This window comes from Piliocolobus tephrosceles, chromosome 11, assembly GCF_002776525.5.
Source record: "Piliocolobus tephrosceles isolate RC106 chromosome 11, ASM277652v3, whole genome shotgun sequence".
NCBI classification, from domain to species: domain Eukaryota; kingdom Metazoa; phylum Chordata; class Mammalia; order Primates; family Cercopithecidae; genus Piliocolobus; species Piliocolobus tephrosceles.
Window position 1 is genome coordinate 118,205,307 of NC_045444.1, and position 15,231 is coordinate 118,220,537.

The 15,231-nt window shown below is 42.9% G+C and overlaps 1 protein-coding gene and 1 non-coding gene across 3 annotated transcripts in view; one reads left to right on the forward strand and one right to left on the reverse strand.

Moving 5' to 3' along the window:
• PDE6D (phosphodiesterase 6D) overlaps positions 1 to 15,231 on the reverse strand; it is a 62,161-nt gene that overhangs the window by 24,842 nt on the left and 22,088 nt on the right. The gene's annotated exons all lie outside the window — the stretch shown is intronic.
• On the forward strand, positions 13,222 to 13,331 carry LOC111527567. Its single transcript, XR_002726703.1, has one exon. It is a non-coding gene; the product is annotated as a U6 spliceosomal RNA (small nuclear RNA).

The following is a 15,231-nucleotide window of genomic DNA, read 5'->3' on the forward strand; positions in this document are numbered from 1 at the left end:
ATCCTCTCTTCCAAAGACTAAATTTTACCCTTATTTCTTACAATGAACTAAATGTTTATGTCCCCTCCAAATTCATACATGAAATCTTAACCCCCAATGTGATGGTATTAGGAGGTGGGGCTTTGGGAGGTGATGAGGCCATGAGGGTGGAACCTTCATGAATGGGATCACTGCCCTACAAAACGGACCCTAGAGAGCTTTCTCCTCTCTTTGAACCACATGAGGATATGAGAAAACAATAGTCTGCAACCTGGAAGAAGGCTCTCACCAAAACCTGAACATGCTGGTACTCTCATCTCAGACTTCTAACCTCCAGAACTGTGAGAAATGTTTCTGTTGTATATAAGCCACTCAGTCTTTGGCACTTTGTTACAGCAGCCCGAAATGACAAAGATATCACTATTATAAATTTTAAAAATTACAGTGCTTTTTTTGTAATGAAATAAAGAACAACTTATTTGTAAAAAGACCCAGAAAAACTAAGTCTTAAGCACTTCTATAAGCACCAAAGTGCTCAAACCAATGACAATTCTGACTTCAGTCATAGGCTCCCAATTCTGGAGAAGCTGATTGCTTATGAAAGTGATTCACGCCCAGTCTGCAATCCCAGCACTTTGGGAGGCAGAGGTGGGCAGGGTCACTTGAGGTCAGGAGTTCAAGATCAGCTTGGTCAACATGGTGAAACCCCGTCTCTATGAAAACACAAAAATTAGCCAGGCATGATGATGGTGGGGGCCTGCAATCCCAGCTACTCGGGAGGCTGAGGTGGGAGAATCACCTGAACCAGGGAAGCAAAGGTTGCAGTGAGCTGAGATCATGCCACTGCACTCCAGCCTGGGTGACAGAGTGAGACTCTATCCCAAAAAAAGAAGAAAAAAAAAATCACCACAGGCATGAGCCACTGCACTCAGCCATGGAATTCCTTTAATTTTTTTTTTTTTTTTTTGAGACAGGGTCTCACTCTGTCACCCAGGCTGGTGTGCAGTGATACCATTAGGGCTCACTGCAGCCTCTACCTCCCCAGGCTCAGGTGATCCTCTCACCTCAGCCTCCCAGGTAGCTGGGACTACAGGCGCACACCATCACACCCAGCTAATTTTTGTATTTTTTGTAGAGATGGGGTTTTACCATGTTGTCAAGGCTGGTCTTGAACTCCTAAGATCAAGCAATCCACCTGCCTCAGCCTCCCCAAAATGCTGGGATTACAGGCATGAGATACCGAGCCCAGCTATTCACTGTAATTTTTAAGGTATAGCACATCCATTATTGGTCAGGGGCTTCATTGTGACAGGAAAGAATTTGAGTCATGTTAGATAACTTCTAAAGATCATACCCCATTTAGATAGTGAACCTCTTAAAAAACCAAAATTAAATTTGTTACAACACGACTTTAATATTTCTTTTTGTTTTTTGAGATGGAGTCTTGCTCTGTCGCCCAGGCTGGAGTGCAGTGGCACGATCTCGGCTCACTGCAAGCTCCGCCTCCTGGGTTCACGCCATTCTCCTGCCTCAGCCTCCCGAGTAGCTGGGACTAACAGGCGCCCGTCACTATGCCCGGCGAATTTTTTTGTATTTTTTAGTAGAGACGGGGTTTCACCGTGTTAGCCAGGATGGTCTCGATCTCCTGACCTCGTGATCTGCCCGCCTCAGCCTCCCAAAGTGCTGGGATTACAGGCGTGAGCCAGCACGCCCGGCCCAATATTTCTTTTCCTACCACACAAGCTCTTTAAAAAAAAAGTTGACTGGGAGCCGTGGCTCATGCCTGTAATCCCACCACTTTGGGAGGCTGAGGCGGGTGGATCACGAGGTCAGGAGACTGAGACCATCCTAGCTAACATGGTGAAACCCCATCTCTACTAAAAATACAACAAATTAGCCGGGCGTGGTGGCGGGCGCCTGTAGTCCCAGCTAGTCGGGAGGCTGACGTAGGAGAATGGCGTGAACCCAGGAGGCGGAGCTTGCAGTGAGCCCACATCGTGTGACTGCACTTTAGCCTGGGCAACAGAGCAAGACTCCATCTCAAAAAAGAAAAAAAAAAAAAAATTGGCTGGGCGTACTGGCTCACGCCTGTAATCCCAGCACTTTGGGAGGTCAAGGCTGGCAGGTCACTTGAGGTCAGGAGTTTGAGACCAGCCTCAACAACACAGTGAAACTCTGTCCCTACTAAAAATACAAAAATTAGCAGGGTGTGGTGCTGCATGTCTGTAATCCCAGCTACTTGGGAGGTTGAGGCAGGAGAATCGCTTGAACCCAGAAGGCAGAGGTTGTAGTGAGCCAAGATTGCGCCACTGCACTCCAGCCTGGGTAAGAGTGAGACTCCATCTCAAAAAAAAAAAAAAAAAAAAATTCTGACATCTTTATAAAGTTACATTTCTTTCAAGCCAAAGAATATGAAATGCATCACAGTTTTATCAACCACACCTGATAATAAGCATACACTTTCAATACTGCCTCAAGCAAGGGCCAAGACCAAACTATCTGTAGCTGAAACAATTTCCAGGGCAGCACTAATTCTGTGTGACCAAGAGAACCTGAAATTCTATGATATATTAGTAATGGTGGGCAGAGGTGGCTTCTGTTAATTTGTTTCTGTCGACATTATTTTCCTTTGTCTCAGTCTGAAGCCACAGGGGAGGGCTACGGGGTTTGCTTTTGACTTGTAACAACAGTAGAGGCTACAGATTCCCTCCCTTGCTTAACTTGATTTTGCTCCTCCCCTGGAAACGGTCAAACTGGACACAGAACATACCCAACAGGACAAGTAATCTGCTATCCGTGAAACTTTTGGTTGGCTACTTGGGGAATGCTGACGTATCTGTCTGAGGAAAGAACAAAAGGAAGAGCTAGCTGTGGCAGGGAAGTCCATTAAGTTCCTCTGACCCTTTTATTTGCTCAACTTCTCAAATTTTTCTTTTAATGCACATAGCTAAGTCTGGCTATAAATAAAATACCTGAAAAGCAGCTGGTTCCATGACTGTTTTGCATGGTTATTTACAAGTAAACACTCAGGCTAATTACAAAGCATATGTTTATGTTATCCCAGTAAGACAGTAGTTAATGATACTGTACCAATGTCAATTACCTGGTTTTGATAATGGCATAATATCAGTAAGATGTTATCATTGAGGGACAGTGGATGAAAGGTACATGAACACTCATTGTACTTTTTTGCAATGTCTTGTGAGTCTAAAATTATTTCAAAACACAGTTGGCTGGGCACGGTTGCTCACATGTGTAATCCTAGCACTTTGAAAGGCAAAGGTGGGCAGATCACCTGAGATCAGGAGTTCGAGACCAGCCTGGCCAACATGGTGAAACCCCATCTCTACTAAAACTACAAAAATTAGCTGGGTGTGGTGACGCATGCCCGTAGTCCCAGTTACTTGAGAGACTGAGGCATGAGAATCGCTTGAACCCAGAAGGTGGAGGCTGCAGTGAGCCGAGATTGCACCATTGTACTCCAGCCTGGCAGACAGAGCAAAACTCTGTTAAAAAAAAAAAAAAAAAAAAAAAAAAGGGCTGGGCATGTTGGCTCACGCTTGTAATCCCAGCACTTTTGGGAGGCCAAGGCAGGTGGTGGATCACGAGGTCAGGAGTTCGAGACTAACTTGGTCAGCACGGCGAAATCCCATCTCTACTAAAAATACAAAAATTAGTGGGGCATTGTGGTGGGCGCCTGTAATCCCAGCTGCTCAGGAGGCTGAGGCAGGAGAATCGCTTGAACCCAAGAGGCAGAGGTTGCAGTGAGCTGAGATCACGCCACTGCACTCCAGCCTGGGTGACAAAGCTAGACTCTGTCTCAAAAAACAAACAGTTAAAAATAAAAAAAAATAGGCAAAGATACCCATATGTACATCCACACCAGAGGGCCACTTGTTTCTAAGATATTTCAAAACTCTAAGGCTGTGCTTTCTTTTCTTTCTTTCTTTGTTTCTTTCTTTCGAGACAGAGTCTCACTCTGTCGTCCAGGCTGGAGTGCAGTAGCACGATATCAGCTTACTGCAGTCTCTATCTCCAGAGCTCAAGTGATCCTTCTGCCTCAGTCTCCTGGGGAGATGGGATCAGGCGTGCGCCACCACCCTGAGCTAATTTTGTATTTTTTGTAGAGATGAGGTTTCACCATGTTGCCCAGACTGGTCTAAAGCTGTGCTTTTCTTAGTGGCCTTCGATATTCCATTGTTTTACTTTATTTATGTTTCAACCTTAGCTTTTTTTCCTTAGTAATATCAGAGTAAACAATATTCCAGTAACATCATTACAAAATTTCAATAGAGAAATGAGGCAAGTGAAATTAAAGAGGAATTGCTCAAAGGACTAAGAGGAGTTTTTGGAAATTCCGTTTCTTGTCCTCTGTTGCCAGGGTGTTTATTTCTCACCCTGAGAATTACAGATTTTAGGGTAGTGGAAAGATGCAGATGAGTTAATAGTTGGGGAGAGAGCTGCTGATGGTAGTGGTTTTGAACCCAGGTAACCAGAAAACAATGATACTTTCTAAAAATTAAGGCATTCAAGGGAGAAAAGCAATTATATTTTAGAGAGAAGAAAAGAGTTGGTAACAGTCTGGTGAAGGAGGTGGCTAAAAGGAGGCCCTTTAAGAACCTCAAGGATGAAATGGAAAAGTTAACATCCAATATGTAGGTGGTAGTGGTGCACATTCATATACTAAAGTATACTTCAAGCTACAATAGTATGATACTATTAATACTAATAGCATAAAAATACATACTGATATACTAGAAAACCTAGGTATGACTTGAGTGATGTTAATAAGACTTTTATATATGCTAAATTTCAAATCAGTTAAGAAAAATGCATCCTGGCTAACACGGTGAAACCCCGTCTCTACTAAAAAATACAAAAAACTAGCCGGGCGAGGTGGCGGGCGCCTGTAGTCCCAGCTACTCGGGAGGCTGAGGCAGGAGAATGGCGTGAACCCGGGAGGCAGAGCTTGCAGTGAGCGGAGATCTGGCCACTGCACTCCAGCCTGGGCGACAAAGCGAGACTCCGTCTCAAAAAAAAAAAAAAAAAAAAAAAAAAGAAAAATGGTTATGTCACACTACACACCATAATATGTTCCAACTGGCCAATTTCTTTAGATGCAAAGAAAATACAGGTGAATACTTATGTGACCTAAGTGAGGATGAGGAAGGCCTCTCTAAGGAGAAAAGCAAAAGAAGAAATGATAAAGATTAAAGTATATAATTCCATAAAATAAGTTCCGGATCTGAGTTGGGGGAGTAGGGTTTGGGATGGAGGTCAAAAGATACTCAATTGGTGCTGGGTATGGTGGTGAGCACCTGTAATCCTAGCTATCTGGGAGACCAAGGTGAGAGGATCCCGTGAGCCCAGGAGTTTGAGGCCAGCTTGGGCACCATGGTAAAATCCCATCTCCCTCAAATATAAATACAATTGTAAAAAATTATTACAAAACAAAATTTAATAAAGAGTCTCAGGCTAGGTGTGGTGGCTCACACCTGCAATCCTAGAACCTTGGGAGATGGAAGTGGGAGGATCACTTGAGCCCAGGAGTTCAAGACCAGCCTAGGCAACATAGTGAAACTGTCTCTAGAGAGACTCAAATAAAATTGGTTGTAATTAGCTGGGCGTGGTGGCTCATGTCTGTAATCCTAGCACTTTGGGAGGCTGAGGTGGGTGGATTATGAGACTATGAGGTCAGGAGTTCGAGACCAGCCTGGCCAATATGGTGAAACTGTGTCTTTACTAAAAATACAAAAAAATTAGCTGGGCATGGTGGTGCATGCCTATAATCCCAGCTACTCAGGAGGCTGAGGCAGGAGAACTGCTTGAACCCAGGAGGTGGAGGTTGCTGTGAGCCGAGATTGCACCACTGCACTCCAGCCTGGGCAACAGAGCAAGACTCTGTCTCAGAAATAAATAAATAAATAGTTGTAATTAAAAAAAAAAAAAAATATATATATATATTTTGTGGAGACAGGGTATCACTATGTTGTTCAGGCTGATCTTGAACTCTTGGCTTCAAGTGATCCTCCCGTCTCGGCCTCCCAAAGTGCTGGGATTACAGGTGTAAGCCACAGTGCCCAGCCCTATTGTAATTTTTTACAAGGATAATTATTACCTGAATAATTAAACTTAATTTAAAAAGCAGTTCAAAAGTAAAAACAGAAAATCTTTTGTAACTCAAAATCATGGTAAACGAAGGTAAGTCAAATGAAAACTAGAAAAATATTTATAATATGACAAGCAAAGAGACAAAGTCTTTACTATATAATAAGCACTTATATATGATAAGAAAAAGACAAACATCTCAAAAGAGTACTAGGCAAAATATGAGGGAAATGCAAATTTTCACCTGTCAGACTGGCCCCCTGACCCCATCCCTTAGAGAAAGTGAAGGAGAAGCAGCTGAGTTCCCAGAGGGTTCCTGAGGAGGCTGCCTCCATGGGGGAGGGTCAGGTTTCAGTGAGGGTAGGAAGATGGAAGGAGGGCTCCATGAAGAGCTCCATGAGGTAGGGGATTTTGTTTATAATGGAAAGGGCTTTCTGACAGGACAGCAGTGGTGTTGAGGAGAACTGGGTGGAATATAAAGAAAGGCAATGACACCACCAGAAGGGACTGGTGCCTGGAGGAGTCTGCATTTTGGGAAAACAGGAAGTTTACAGAAGAGTCAGGGAGCCACTTATAGCCTATTTTCAAGGTTTCTAATCTGGTGAAGGAGGTGACATTATTTTCATGCCAAAATTGCCAGAAAGCTTTGTGCCTTTAGACATTGCCTTTCATGACCTCCCCTGACCTTCCTTTCCAGATAGTCACCAGGTCCTGATACTTCTTCCACTGAAATGCACTGTCATGTTTCCACATTATTGTTGAATTTCTGCAAGAACTGCCTAACTGCTTTATCTCCCTCTCCATTCCAATCCAGTCTGCATACTGCTGCCAGACTAATTTTTCTCAAATATCACTTGTATCATGTCACCTTCCTGCTCAAAACCTTTCAATGCTTCTCCCCTCACTGGATCAAGTCTAGACACCCTAGATCAACATCCTTAATTGTGCAGGTTGTCTCCACCTGAAAAAACACCTGCTCCAGCCAAAGAAGATCAATCACTATAACCTGTCCCTATATGTGACATCTCTTCAAACCTTTTTTGTTTTTCCTACTCTTGATTTCCTCTCCTCTCTTTTCACTTATCCATATTCTGGCATTCTTTCACATTAGTTTTACTCCCTCTCCTCCCATCAGTATTCAATGTAGTTAAAGCACAGGTGTAGTCTCATAGCCCTGGGTATAATCATGGCTCTGCCATTTAACAATTAAGTGGTCTTGGGCTTTCTTATGGTTTAGTTTGCCTCAACTCTGTAATGTAATAAAGACATGATTTTTGTGAAGATTCAATAAGATGCCATGTATAAAAATAACAGAACATCTGGAACACAGTAAGTACTCACTAGATTAGTATTAATATTGTCCAAATGTACTCTTTTCTCTGAGTATATAGGCTTTCTTACTAGCTTTTGTGCACTATTATTTTTCTCTTACATTTAAACTTTTAATATTCAGGTGTTATTTCCTCATACTTGACTTCATGTCATTCCAGTCAATGTGCCAAGCCCTGTATTAGGGGCTTTACATATATAAAATCCTGTGAATTGGGTCTCATTACATCTATTACTTCATTTTCTGGATGAGAAAACTAAGTTTTACAAATATTAAAAACCTTAATATTAAAGAGCTGGGAAATAGTGGGATAAAGATCCAGGCAATACTTTTGGTTGATTTTTTTTTTTTTTTTTGAGATGGAGTCTCACTCTGTCACCTAGGCTGGAATGCGGTGGTGTGATCTCAGCTCACTGTAACCTCTGCCTCCCAGGCTGAAGCGATTCTCCTGCCTCAGCCTCCTAAGTAGGTGGGATTACAACCCCCGCCACCATGCCCAGCTCATTTTTGTATTTTTGGTAGCGATGGAGTTTTGCCATGTTGGCCAGGCTGGTCTTGAACTCCTGACCTCAGATGATCTACCTGTCTTGGCCTCCCAAAGTGCTGGGATTACAGGCCTGAGCCATTACATCCAGCCTGGACATGTGTGGCCCCTTGATCTTTAAAAAACATTTTTTTTGGCTGGGTGCGGGGGATCATGCCTGACCTGAGGTCAGGATTTCGAGACCAGCCTAATCAACATGGTGAAACCCCATCTCTACTAAAAATACAAAAATAGCTGGGCGTCGTAGCAGATGCCTGTGATCCAAGCTACTCGGGAGGCTGAGGCACGAGAACTGCTTGAACCAGGGAGGCGGAGGTTGCAGTGAGCTGAGATTGTGCCACTGAACTCCAGCCTGGGCAACAGAGCGAGACTCCATCTTAAAAAAAATTTTTTTTTTTTTTTTGGTAGAGATGGGGTTTTGCCATGTTGCCCAGGCTGGTTGCAAACTCCTGAGCTCAAGCAGTTCACCTGCCTCAGCCTCCCAAAGTGCTGGGATTATAGGCGGGAGCTACGGTGCCTGGCTGGAACTCATTTTAAATAGCAATTTGGCACATACTGAAATGTAGTATATATTCTGGACCAATCTTAAATTGTATACATATGTATTTTTTGAGACAAGTCTCACACTGTCACCTAGGCTGGAGTGCAGTAGTGCGATCTCAGCTCACTGCAGCCTTGGACTCTCGGGCTCAAGTAATCTTCCGCCTTAGCCTCCTGAATAACTGGGGCTACAGGCATATGCTACTGCACCCAATTTGTTGTAGAGACAGGATCTCACTATGTTGCCCAGGCTGGTCTCAAACTCCTAGACTAAAGCGATCCTCCTACCTTGACCTCCCCAAAGCACTGGAATTATAGGCATGGGCCACCTTGCCCAGCCTCTCTTTTTAAAAATAAAAAAACTATTACTTAGGATGAACAAATTCCAAGCTGACAACTACAGATAGTTTTTGACTAATGGTTAAGAAACTAAAATAAAACTCTAGGGCAATAACTTTGCTACATATCCAAAAATGAAACATGTATCTCACTCATTTAATTTACCAAATATATTAGCATTTGTGGCCAGTGATATATATATATTTATATATTATATATTAAACAGAGACAGATTATATATATAAAATATATATTTTATATATAATCTGTATATATAAATATATATATAATATATATATATTTTAAACAGAGATAGAGTCTTTCTATGCTTCCCAGGCTGGGTTTGAACTCCTGGTCTCAAGGGATCCTCCATCCTGGCCTCCCAAAGTGCTGGGATTACAGGTGTGAGCCACCACAAGACATATTATTATTATTTTTTTTTCTGAGATGGAGTCTTGCTCTGTCGCCCAGGCTGGAGTGCAATGGTGCGATCTTGGCTCACTGCAACCTCTGCCTCCTGGGTTCAAGCGACTCTCCTGCCTCAGCCTCCTGAGTAGCTGGGATTACAGGCATGCACCACCATGCCCAGCTAATTTTTGTGTTTTTAGTAGAAATGGGGTCTCACCATGTTGGCCCGGCTGGTCTTGAACTCTTGACCTCGTGATCCACCTGGCTCAGCCTCCCAAAGTGCTGGGATTTCAGGTGTGAGCCATTGCGCCCGGCTCGAGAAATACTCTTTAATTTTGTGTTTTCATACCTTATTTAAGAGTCAAGGTACTATACTAACAGGCAGTATAGTATACACACATCGTCAGATAAATCAAGTCTAAAAATCTAATCCTTGGGTAGGTACAGGGGTTTATGCCTGTAATTCCAGCACTTTGGAAGGCCGAAGTGGAAGGATTGCTTGAGTCTCAGAGTTCCACAGCTGCACTGAGCTATGATAGTGCCACTGCCCGCCAGTATGGGTGGCAGAGTGAGACCCTGTCTCTAAAAATAAAAAAAATTTAAAAATCTGGCTGGGCATGGTGGTTGGGGCCTATCATTCCAGCACTTCAGGAGGCCAAGGAGGGTGAATTCCTTGGGCTCAGGAATTCAAGACTAGCCTGGACAACATGATGAAACTCCATCTCTACAAAAAAGACAAAAATTAGCCTGGCATAGTAGCATGCGCTTGTAGTCCCAGTTACTCGGGAGGCTGAGTTGGGAGGACTGCTTGAGCCCAGGAGGCAAAGACTGAAGCCGAGAATGCACCACTGCACTCTAGCATGGGCCACAGCATGAGACCCTGTCTCAAAAACAAAAACAACAAAAAAAATCTAGTCCTCAAATTTTGATATAATTTTAGTTTTAAAGTTTCTTAATTATTTTTCTCCATCTTTCCTGCAGAATAGTTACCAACTTCACAGTTGTTCTACATTTTTTAAAAAAGACTAGTTAGGTACAATAGTGTAAAGACTTACTGGCATTAAGTAATGATCATCACATAATTGGTATAAAAGAAAAAACAAAGGTCAAATTAATCTGGATTTGTATATGACCGTTTTGATTATAAGCTGAATTGGACATTTCATTTGCCCAACATTTACTGAACACTTATGAGTGTTAGGCTCAGGGCCAGGATATACTATGATTAATAAGACATGGTTCCTGCACTGGTCCCTGGAGTTCTTCTCCAGGTAGGGAAACCACCAGGTAAAAGAATAATTGCAATGCAATATGAGAAGGACTATCTATAATGGAGGCTTGTACAAAGTACCATCTTCAGCTTGCCTATGATCAAGCCCTGTGAGATAAGATAAATATCAGTGTCTAAAACATGCCTCTGAAGCTGAATATCCACTCACTAACTTGTATCATTTTTCAGCACTGTGCCATACCCAGGTGTCTCATCTCTTCCTGATTTGCATACCCAGACAAGATAGCCAAAGTCGATGGGGCCATAGTCTCAGGTTAAGGCACAAACTCAGATCAAACACTACTCAAAGGAACCTACATCCTTTAGGTACCAATAAGTACAACTTCTGAAGACTTTAGGTCATGATGTGCCTTGTAATCTTTCTTCTCAAGAATGCTAAGTTTAAAAGCTCTGTTAGAATTCAACTCTGTAAATAAAATATTAGGCCTAGGCCGGGCATGGTGGCTCACACCTGTAATCCCAGCACTTTGGGAGGCTGAGGCGGGTGGATCACCTGAGGTCGGGAGTTTGAGACCAGCCTGACCAACATGGAGAAACCCCATCTCTACTGAAAATACAAAATTAGTTGGTGGCGCATGCCTGTAATCCCAGCTACTCAGGAGGCTGAGGCAGGAGAACCACTTGAATCTGGGAGGCGGAGGATGCGGTGAGCCAAGATCGTGCCATTGCACTCCAGCCTGGGCAACAAGAGCAAAACTCCATCTCAAAAAAAAAAAAAAAAAAAAAAAAATTACATATATAAAGCCTATTTCTCTGAAAATAAAAACTGTGCATTTCTGAAACTTTTATATACAGATTCTGGTAGAGCAATGTTTAAAAGAGGTAAAAATGTGACGACAGAGCTTTTGTCCTGCAGAATAAGCCACTGTGTATCTTTATAAAAGTTGCCTAATTAAAGAACATGTCTCTTTCCTTTTCATCATAAAGAGACCATTAGCAAAATGACTCTCTTCCCCTATAATGCAAGCAGACTGGGGCAAGAACAGAACAGTTTTGGGGGCAGATCATTTCTTTTGTTGAAGTTGTTGGAGTGGTATTTATTCCCAAAGGTTTGGGAAAGAAGATATACTTGACTTTATTTGATTACAACATAGCTTGGCCATCATACACCACTGAGGTTTACAAGATGTTGCTCTAAGGATTTTCCAGCTTTCCATATCATAATGTGCATATTAATGCAGAGGAAACTCAAACTGTTAGAGATATTGGTTGTCTTGAAGCACAATTCCAACCAAATCAAAGGTTCATTTATTTATTAAAGACAGGGTCTCACTCTGCCGCCCAGGCTGGAGTGCAATGGCACAAATGAAGCTCACTGCAGCTTTGAACTCCTGGGTGCCAGCGATTCTTCCCACCTCAGCTTCTTGGGAAGCTAGGATCACGGGTGCAAACTACTACACCCAGCTTTTTTTTTTTTTTTTTTTTTGAGAGACAGGGTCTCCCTCTGTTGTTCTAGACTGATCTCTATCTCCTGGCCTCAAGTGATCCACCTACCCTGGCCTCCCAAAGTGTTGAGATTATAGGCATGAGCCACCACACCTGGCCCTAAACCAAAGATTTAAAGAGAAAGTTTAGAAATACAATTCCAGCCACAGGTTGCAATCCAAACATCATTAAGAATTCCCTGTGGTGAAGCATCTTCTGAGAAAGTGAAGTCAAGCTCTGTGTGCTAGGTTTAAGTGCTCAAAAAAAAAAAAAAAAAGATAGTATTCAATTGACTACTGTTGTAAAAGCCTTAGAGAAGGGCTGATCTAACCTCACTTCCAGATATCTTTTCTTTTTTTGAGACAGGGTCTCACTCCCATTGCCCAGGCTGGCATACAGTGGTACAATCACAGCTCACTGCAGCTTCAACTTCCTGGGCTCAGGTGATCCTCCCACCTCAGCCTCCTGAGTACGTGGGACTACAGATGTGTGCCACCATACCTGGCTCATTTTTTATATATTTAGTAGAGACAGGGTTTCGCCATGTTGCCCAGGCTGGTTCTGAACTCCTGGGCTCAAGCAACTCGGCCTCCCAACAGACATCTCCTTTTAAATATGTCCCCTCCTGTGGACCAGGGCAATTTCCAAACACTAAAAGGTTCAAGAATTAAACAATTTATTTTTTTTCTTTAGATGGAGTTTTGCTCTTGTTGCCCAGGCTGGAGTACAAATGGCATGATCTCAGCTCACTCTAACCTCCACCTCCCAGGTTCAAGCGATTCTCCTGCCTCAGCCTCCCCAGTAGGTGGGATTATGGGAGTGTGCGACCACGCCCAGCTAATTTTTGTATTTAGTAGAGACAGGGTTTCACCATCTTGGCCAGGCTAGTCTCGAACTCCTGACCTCAGGTGATCTGCCCGCCTCAGCCTCCCAAAGTACTGGGGTTACAGGCATGAGCCACTGCGCCCGGCTAAACAGTCGGTTTCTTAAAAACCCCATATCAGTATGTAAATAAAATTACGGTAAAAATTCAGTTATCTTGGGTCAGGATTCACTTTAAACAATATAAAAGCCTAACATAATGTTTAATGGTATGTTCATAATGTACTGATATGTGAACAGGAAGAATATTTTTTAATTAAAAAGCAGTTTACAAAACATGTATAATGTGATCACAGTTATTAAAAAGTATATTTACACATATATTTCCTTTACCAAAGGAATGACTGTTATAGAAAGTTTGGAAAATAGAGGACAGTGCTTGCTTGGGCAGCACATATACTAAAATTGGAATGATACAGAGAAGATAAGCATGGCCCCTTAAAAAAAAGAAAACAAAGGACAAAACAGAAATAACTGTAATCTTATAACCCAGAGATTACTGGGTTTAATATTTTGATGTATATATTTCTAATTTTTTTTTTTTTTTGAGACGGAGTCTCGCTCTGTGGCCCAGGCTGGAGTCCAGTGAGCCGGATCTCAGCTCACTGCAGGCTCCGCCTCCTGGGTTTACGCCATTCTCCTGCCTCGGCCTCACAAATAGCTGGGACTACAGGTGCCCGCCACCTTGCCTGGCTAGTTTTTTGTATTTTTTAGTAGAGACGGGGTTTCACTGTGTTAGCCAGGATGGTCTCGATCTCCTGACCTCATGATCCGCCCATCTCGGTCTCCCAAAGTGCTGGGATTACAGGCTTGAGCCACCGCGCCCAGCCATATTTCTAATTTTTAATGCACATATGCTTCTCCCCAATAAATGTTAACTGTAAAGGAGTTTTTTAGTTATTAGCTTTGCCTATCTACCTACCTACCTACCTGTCTGTCTGTCTAAAACGGCATCTTAGACAGACAGACAGGTAGGTAGATAGTGCAGTAGTGCACATGGCTTACTGTAGCTTCAAACTGTTGGGTTCGAGGGATCCTCCTGGCTTGGCCTCCTGAGTAGCTAGGACTACAGGCACCCCCAGCTAATTTTTTTTTTTTTTTGTAGAGACAAGGTCTCACTATGTTGCCTAGGCAGGTCTCAAACTCCTGGGCTCAAGTGATGCCCCTACCTTGGCCTCCCAAAGTGCTGGGATTATAGGCAGGAGCCACTGCATCTGGCCACATCAACTTATATATACCTTGTATTCTAAGAAGCTAGGGCAAATTATAAGAATCATATACAACAGTGGTTCTCAGCCTTGGCTGACTATCAGAATCACTTGGGGGAACTTCTAAACCTCCTGATTCCCGGACCTGATCTTTCAGACCAATTAGAATCTCTGGAGGTGGAACCCAGGCTATTTTTCAGAGTTCCCCAAGTAATTCCACTGAAGCCAGGGTGGAGAATCACTACTTGACAAAGTGTCCCCTAATCCCTGACCCTTGAGCAAAAGGTGATTTACAACAGGGATTTCTTAAATTTTCATTTGCATACCAATCATCTGGAGATCTTGTTAAAATACAGATTCTGGTTCAGTAGGTTGGGGTGGGACCTGAGATTCTGCATTTCTAACCAGCTCCCAGATGATGCCAATGCTACTGCCCCAGGGACCATACTTTGAGTAGTTTTAGGGTACTAGGAAAGAAAACTCTCATAAAGAGTGAAAAGAAAAAAATTATAGCCACTAAAGCCCATACTCTACCAAGGGTTAAGGCTGGGAATTAAAAGATGTTTCTAGGCCAGGCATGGTGGCTCATGCTTGTAGTCCCAGCACTTTGGGAGGCTGAGGCAGGAAGAATGGTTGAGGCCAGAAGTTCGAGACCAGCCTGGGTAACATAGGGAGACCTCATCTCTATTAAAAAATAAAAAAAATAAATAAAAAAAATTAGCTGGGCATGATGGCGCATGCCTGTGGTCCCAGCTATTTGGGAAACCGAGGTGGGAGGACTGCTTGAGCCCAGATGTCAAGGCTGCAGTGAGCTGGGTTCATGCCACTGCACTCCAGCCTGGGCGACATAGTGAGACCCTGTCTCAAAATGAAAAAAAAAAAAAGCAATTTTAAAGAAAAAAAAGGGAAAAAGATATTTCTAGGAAATAAGATTTTGGAGATGGGAAAGGTTTGGAATAACACATTTTTTAGGGGGAAAAACAGCCATTGGAGCTTATGTATTTGTGTGTACAAAGGAAAGCAAGCAAACATGGGGGAGAAGAGGAGTAGGCAGTGAGAGAAACAGATCAAATGTCTAAAAAACTGTTATGGAAAAAATAAACCCTTGGCTACAGTGCTGGAAAGGGATAGAGAAGCACTATAAAGGGATCTGTGGAATCTACTTCTCTGCCAAAAA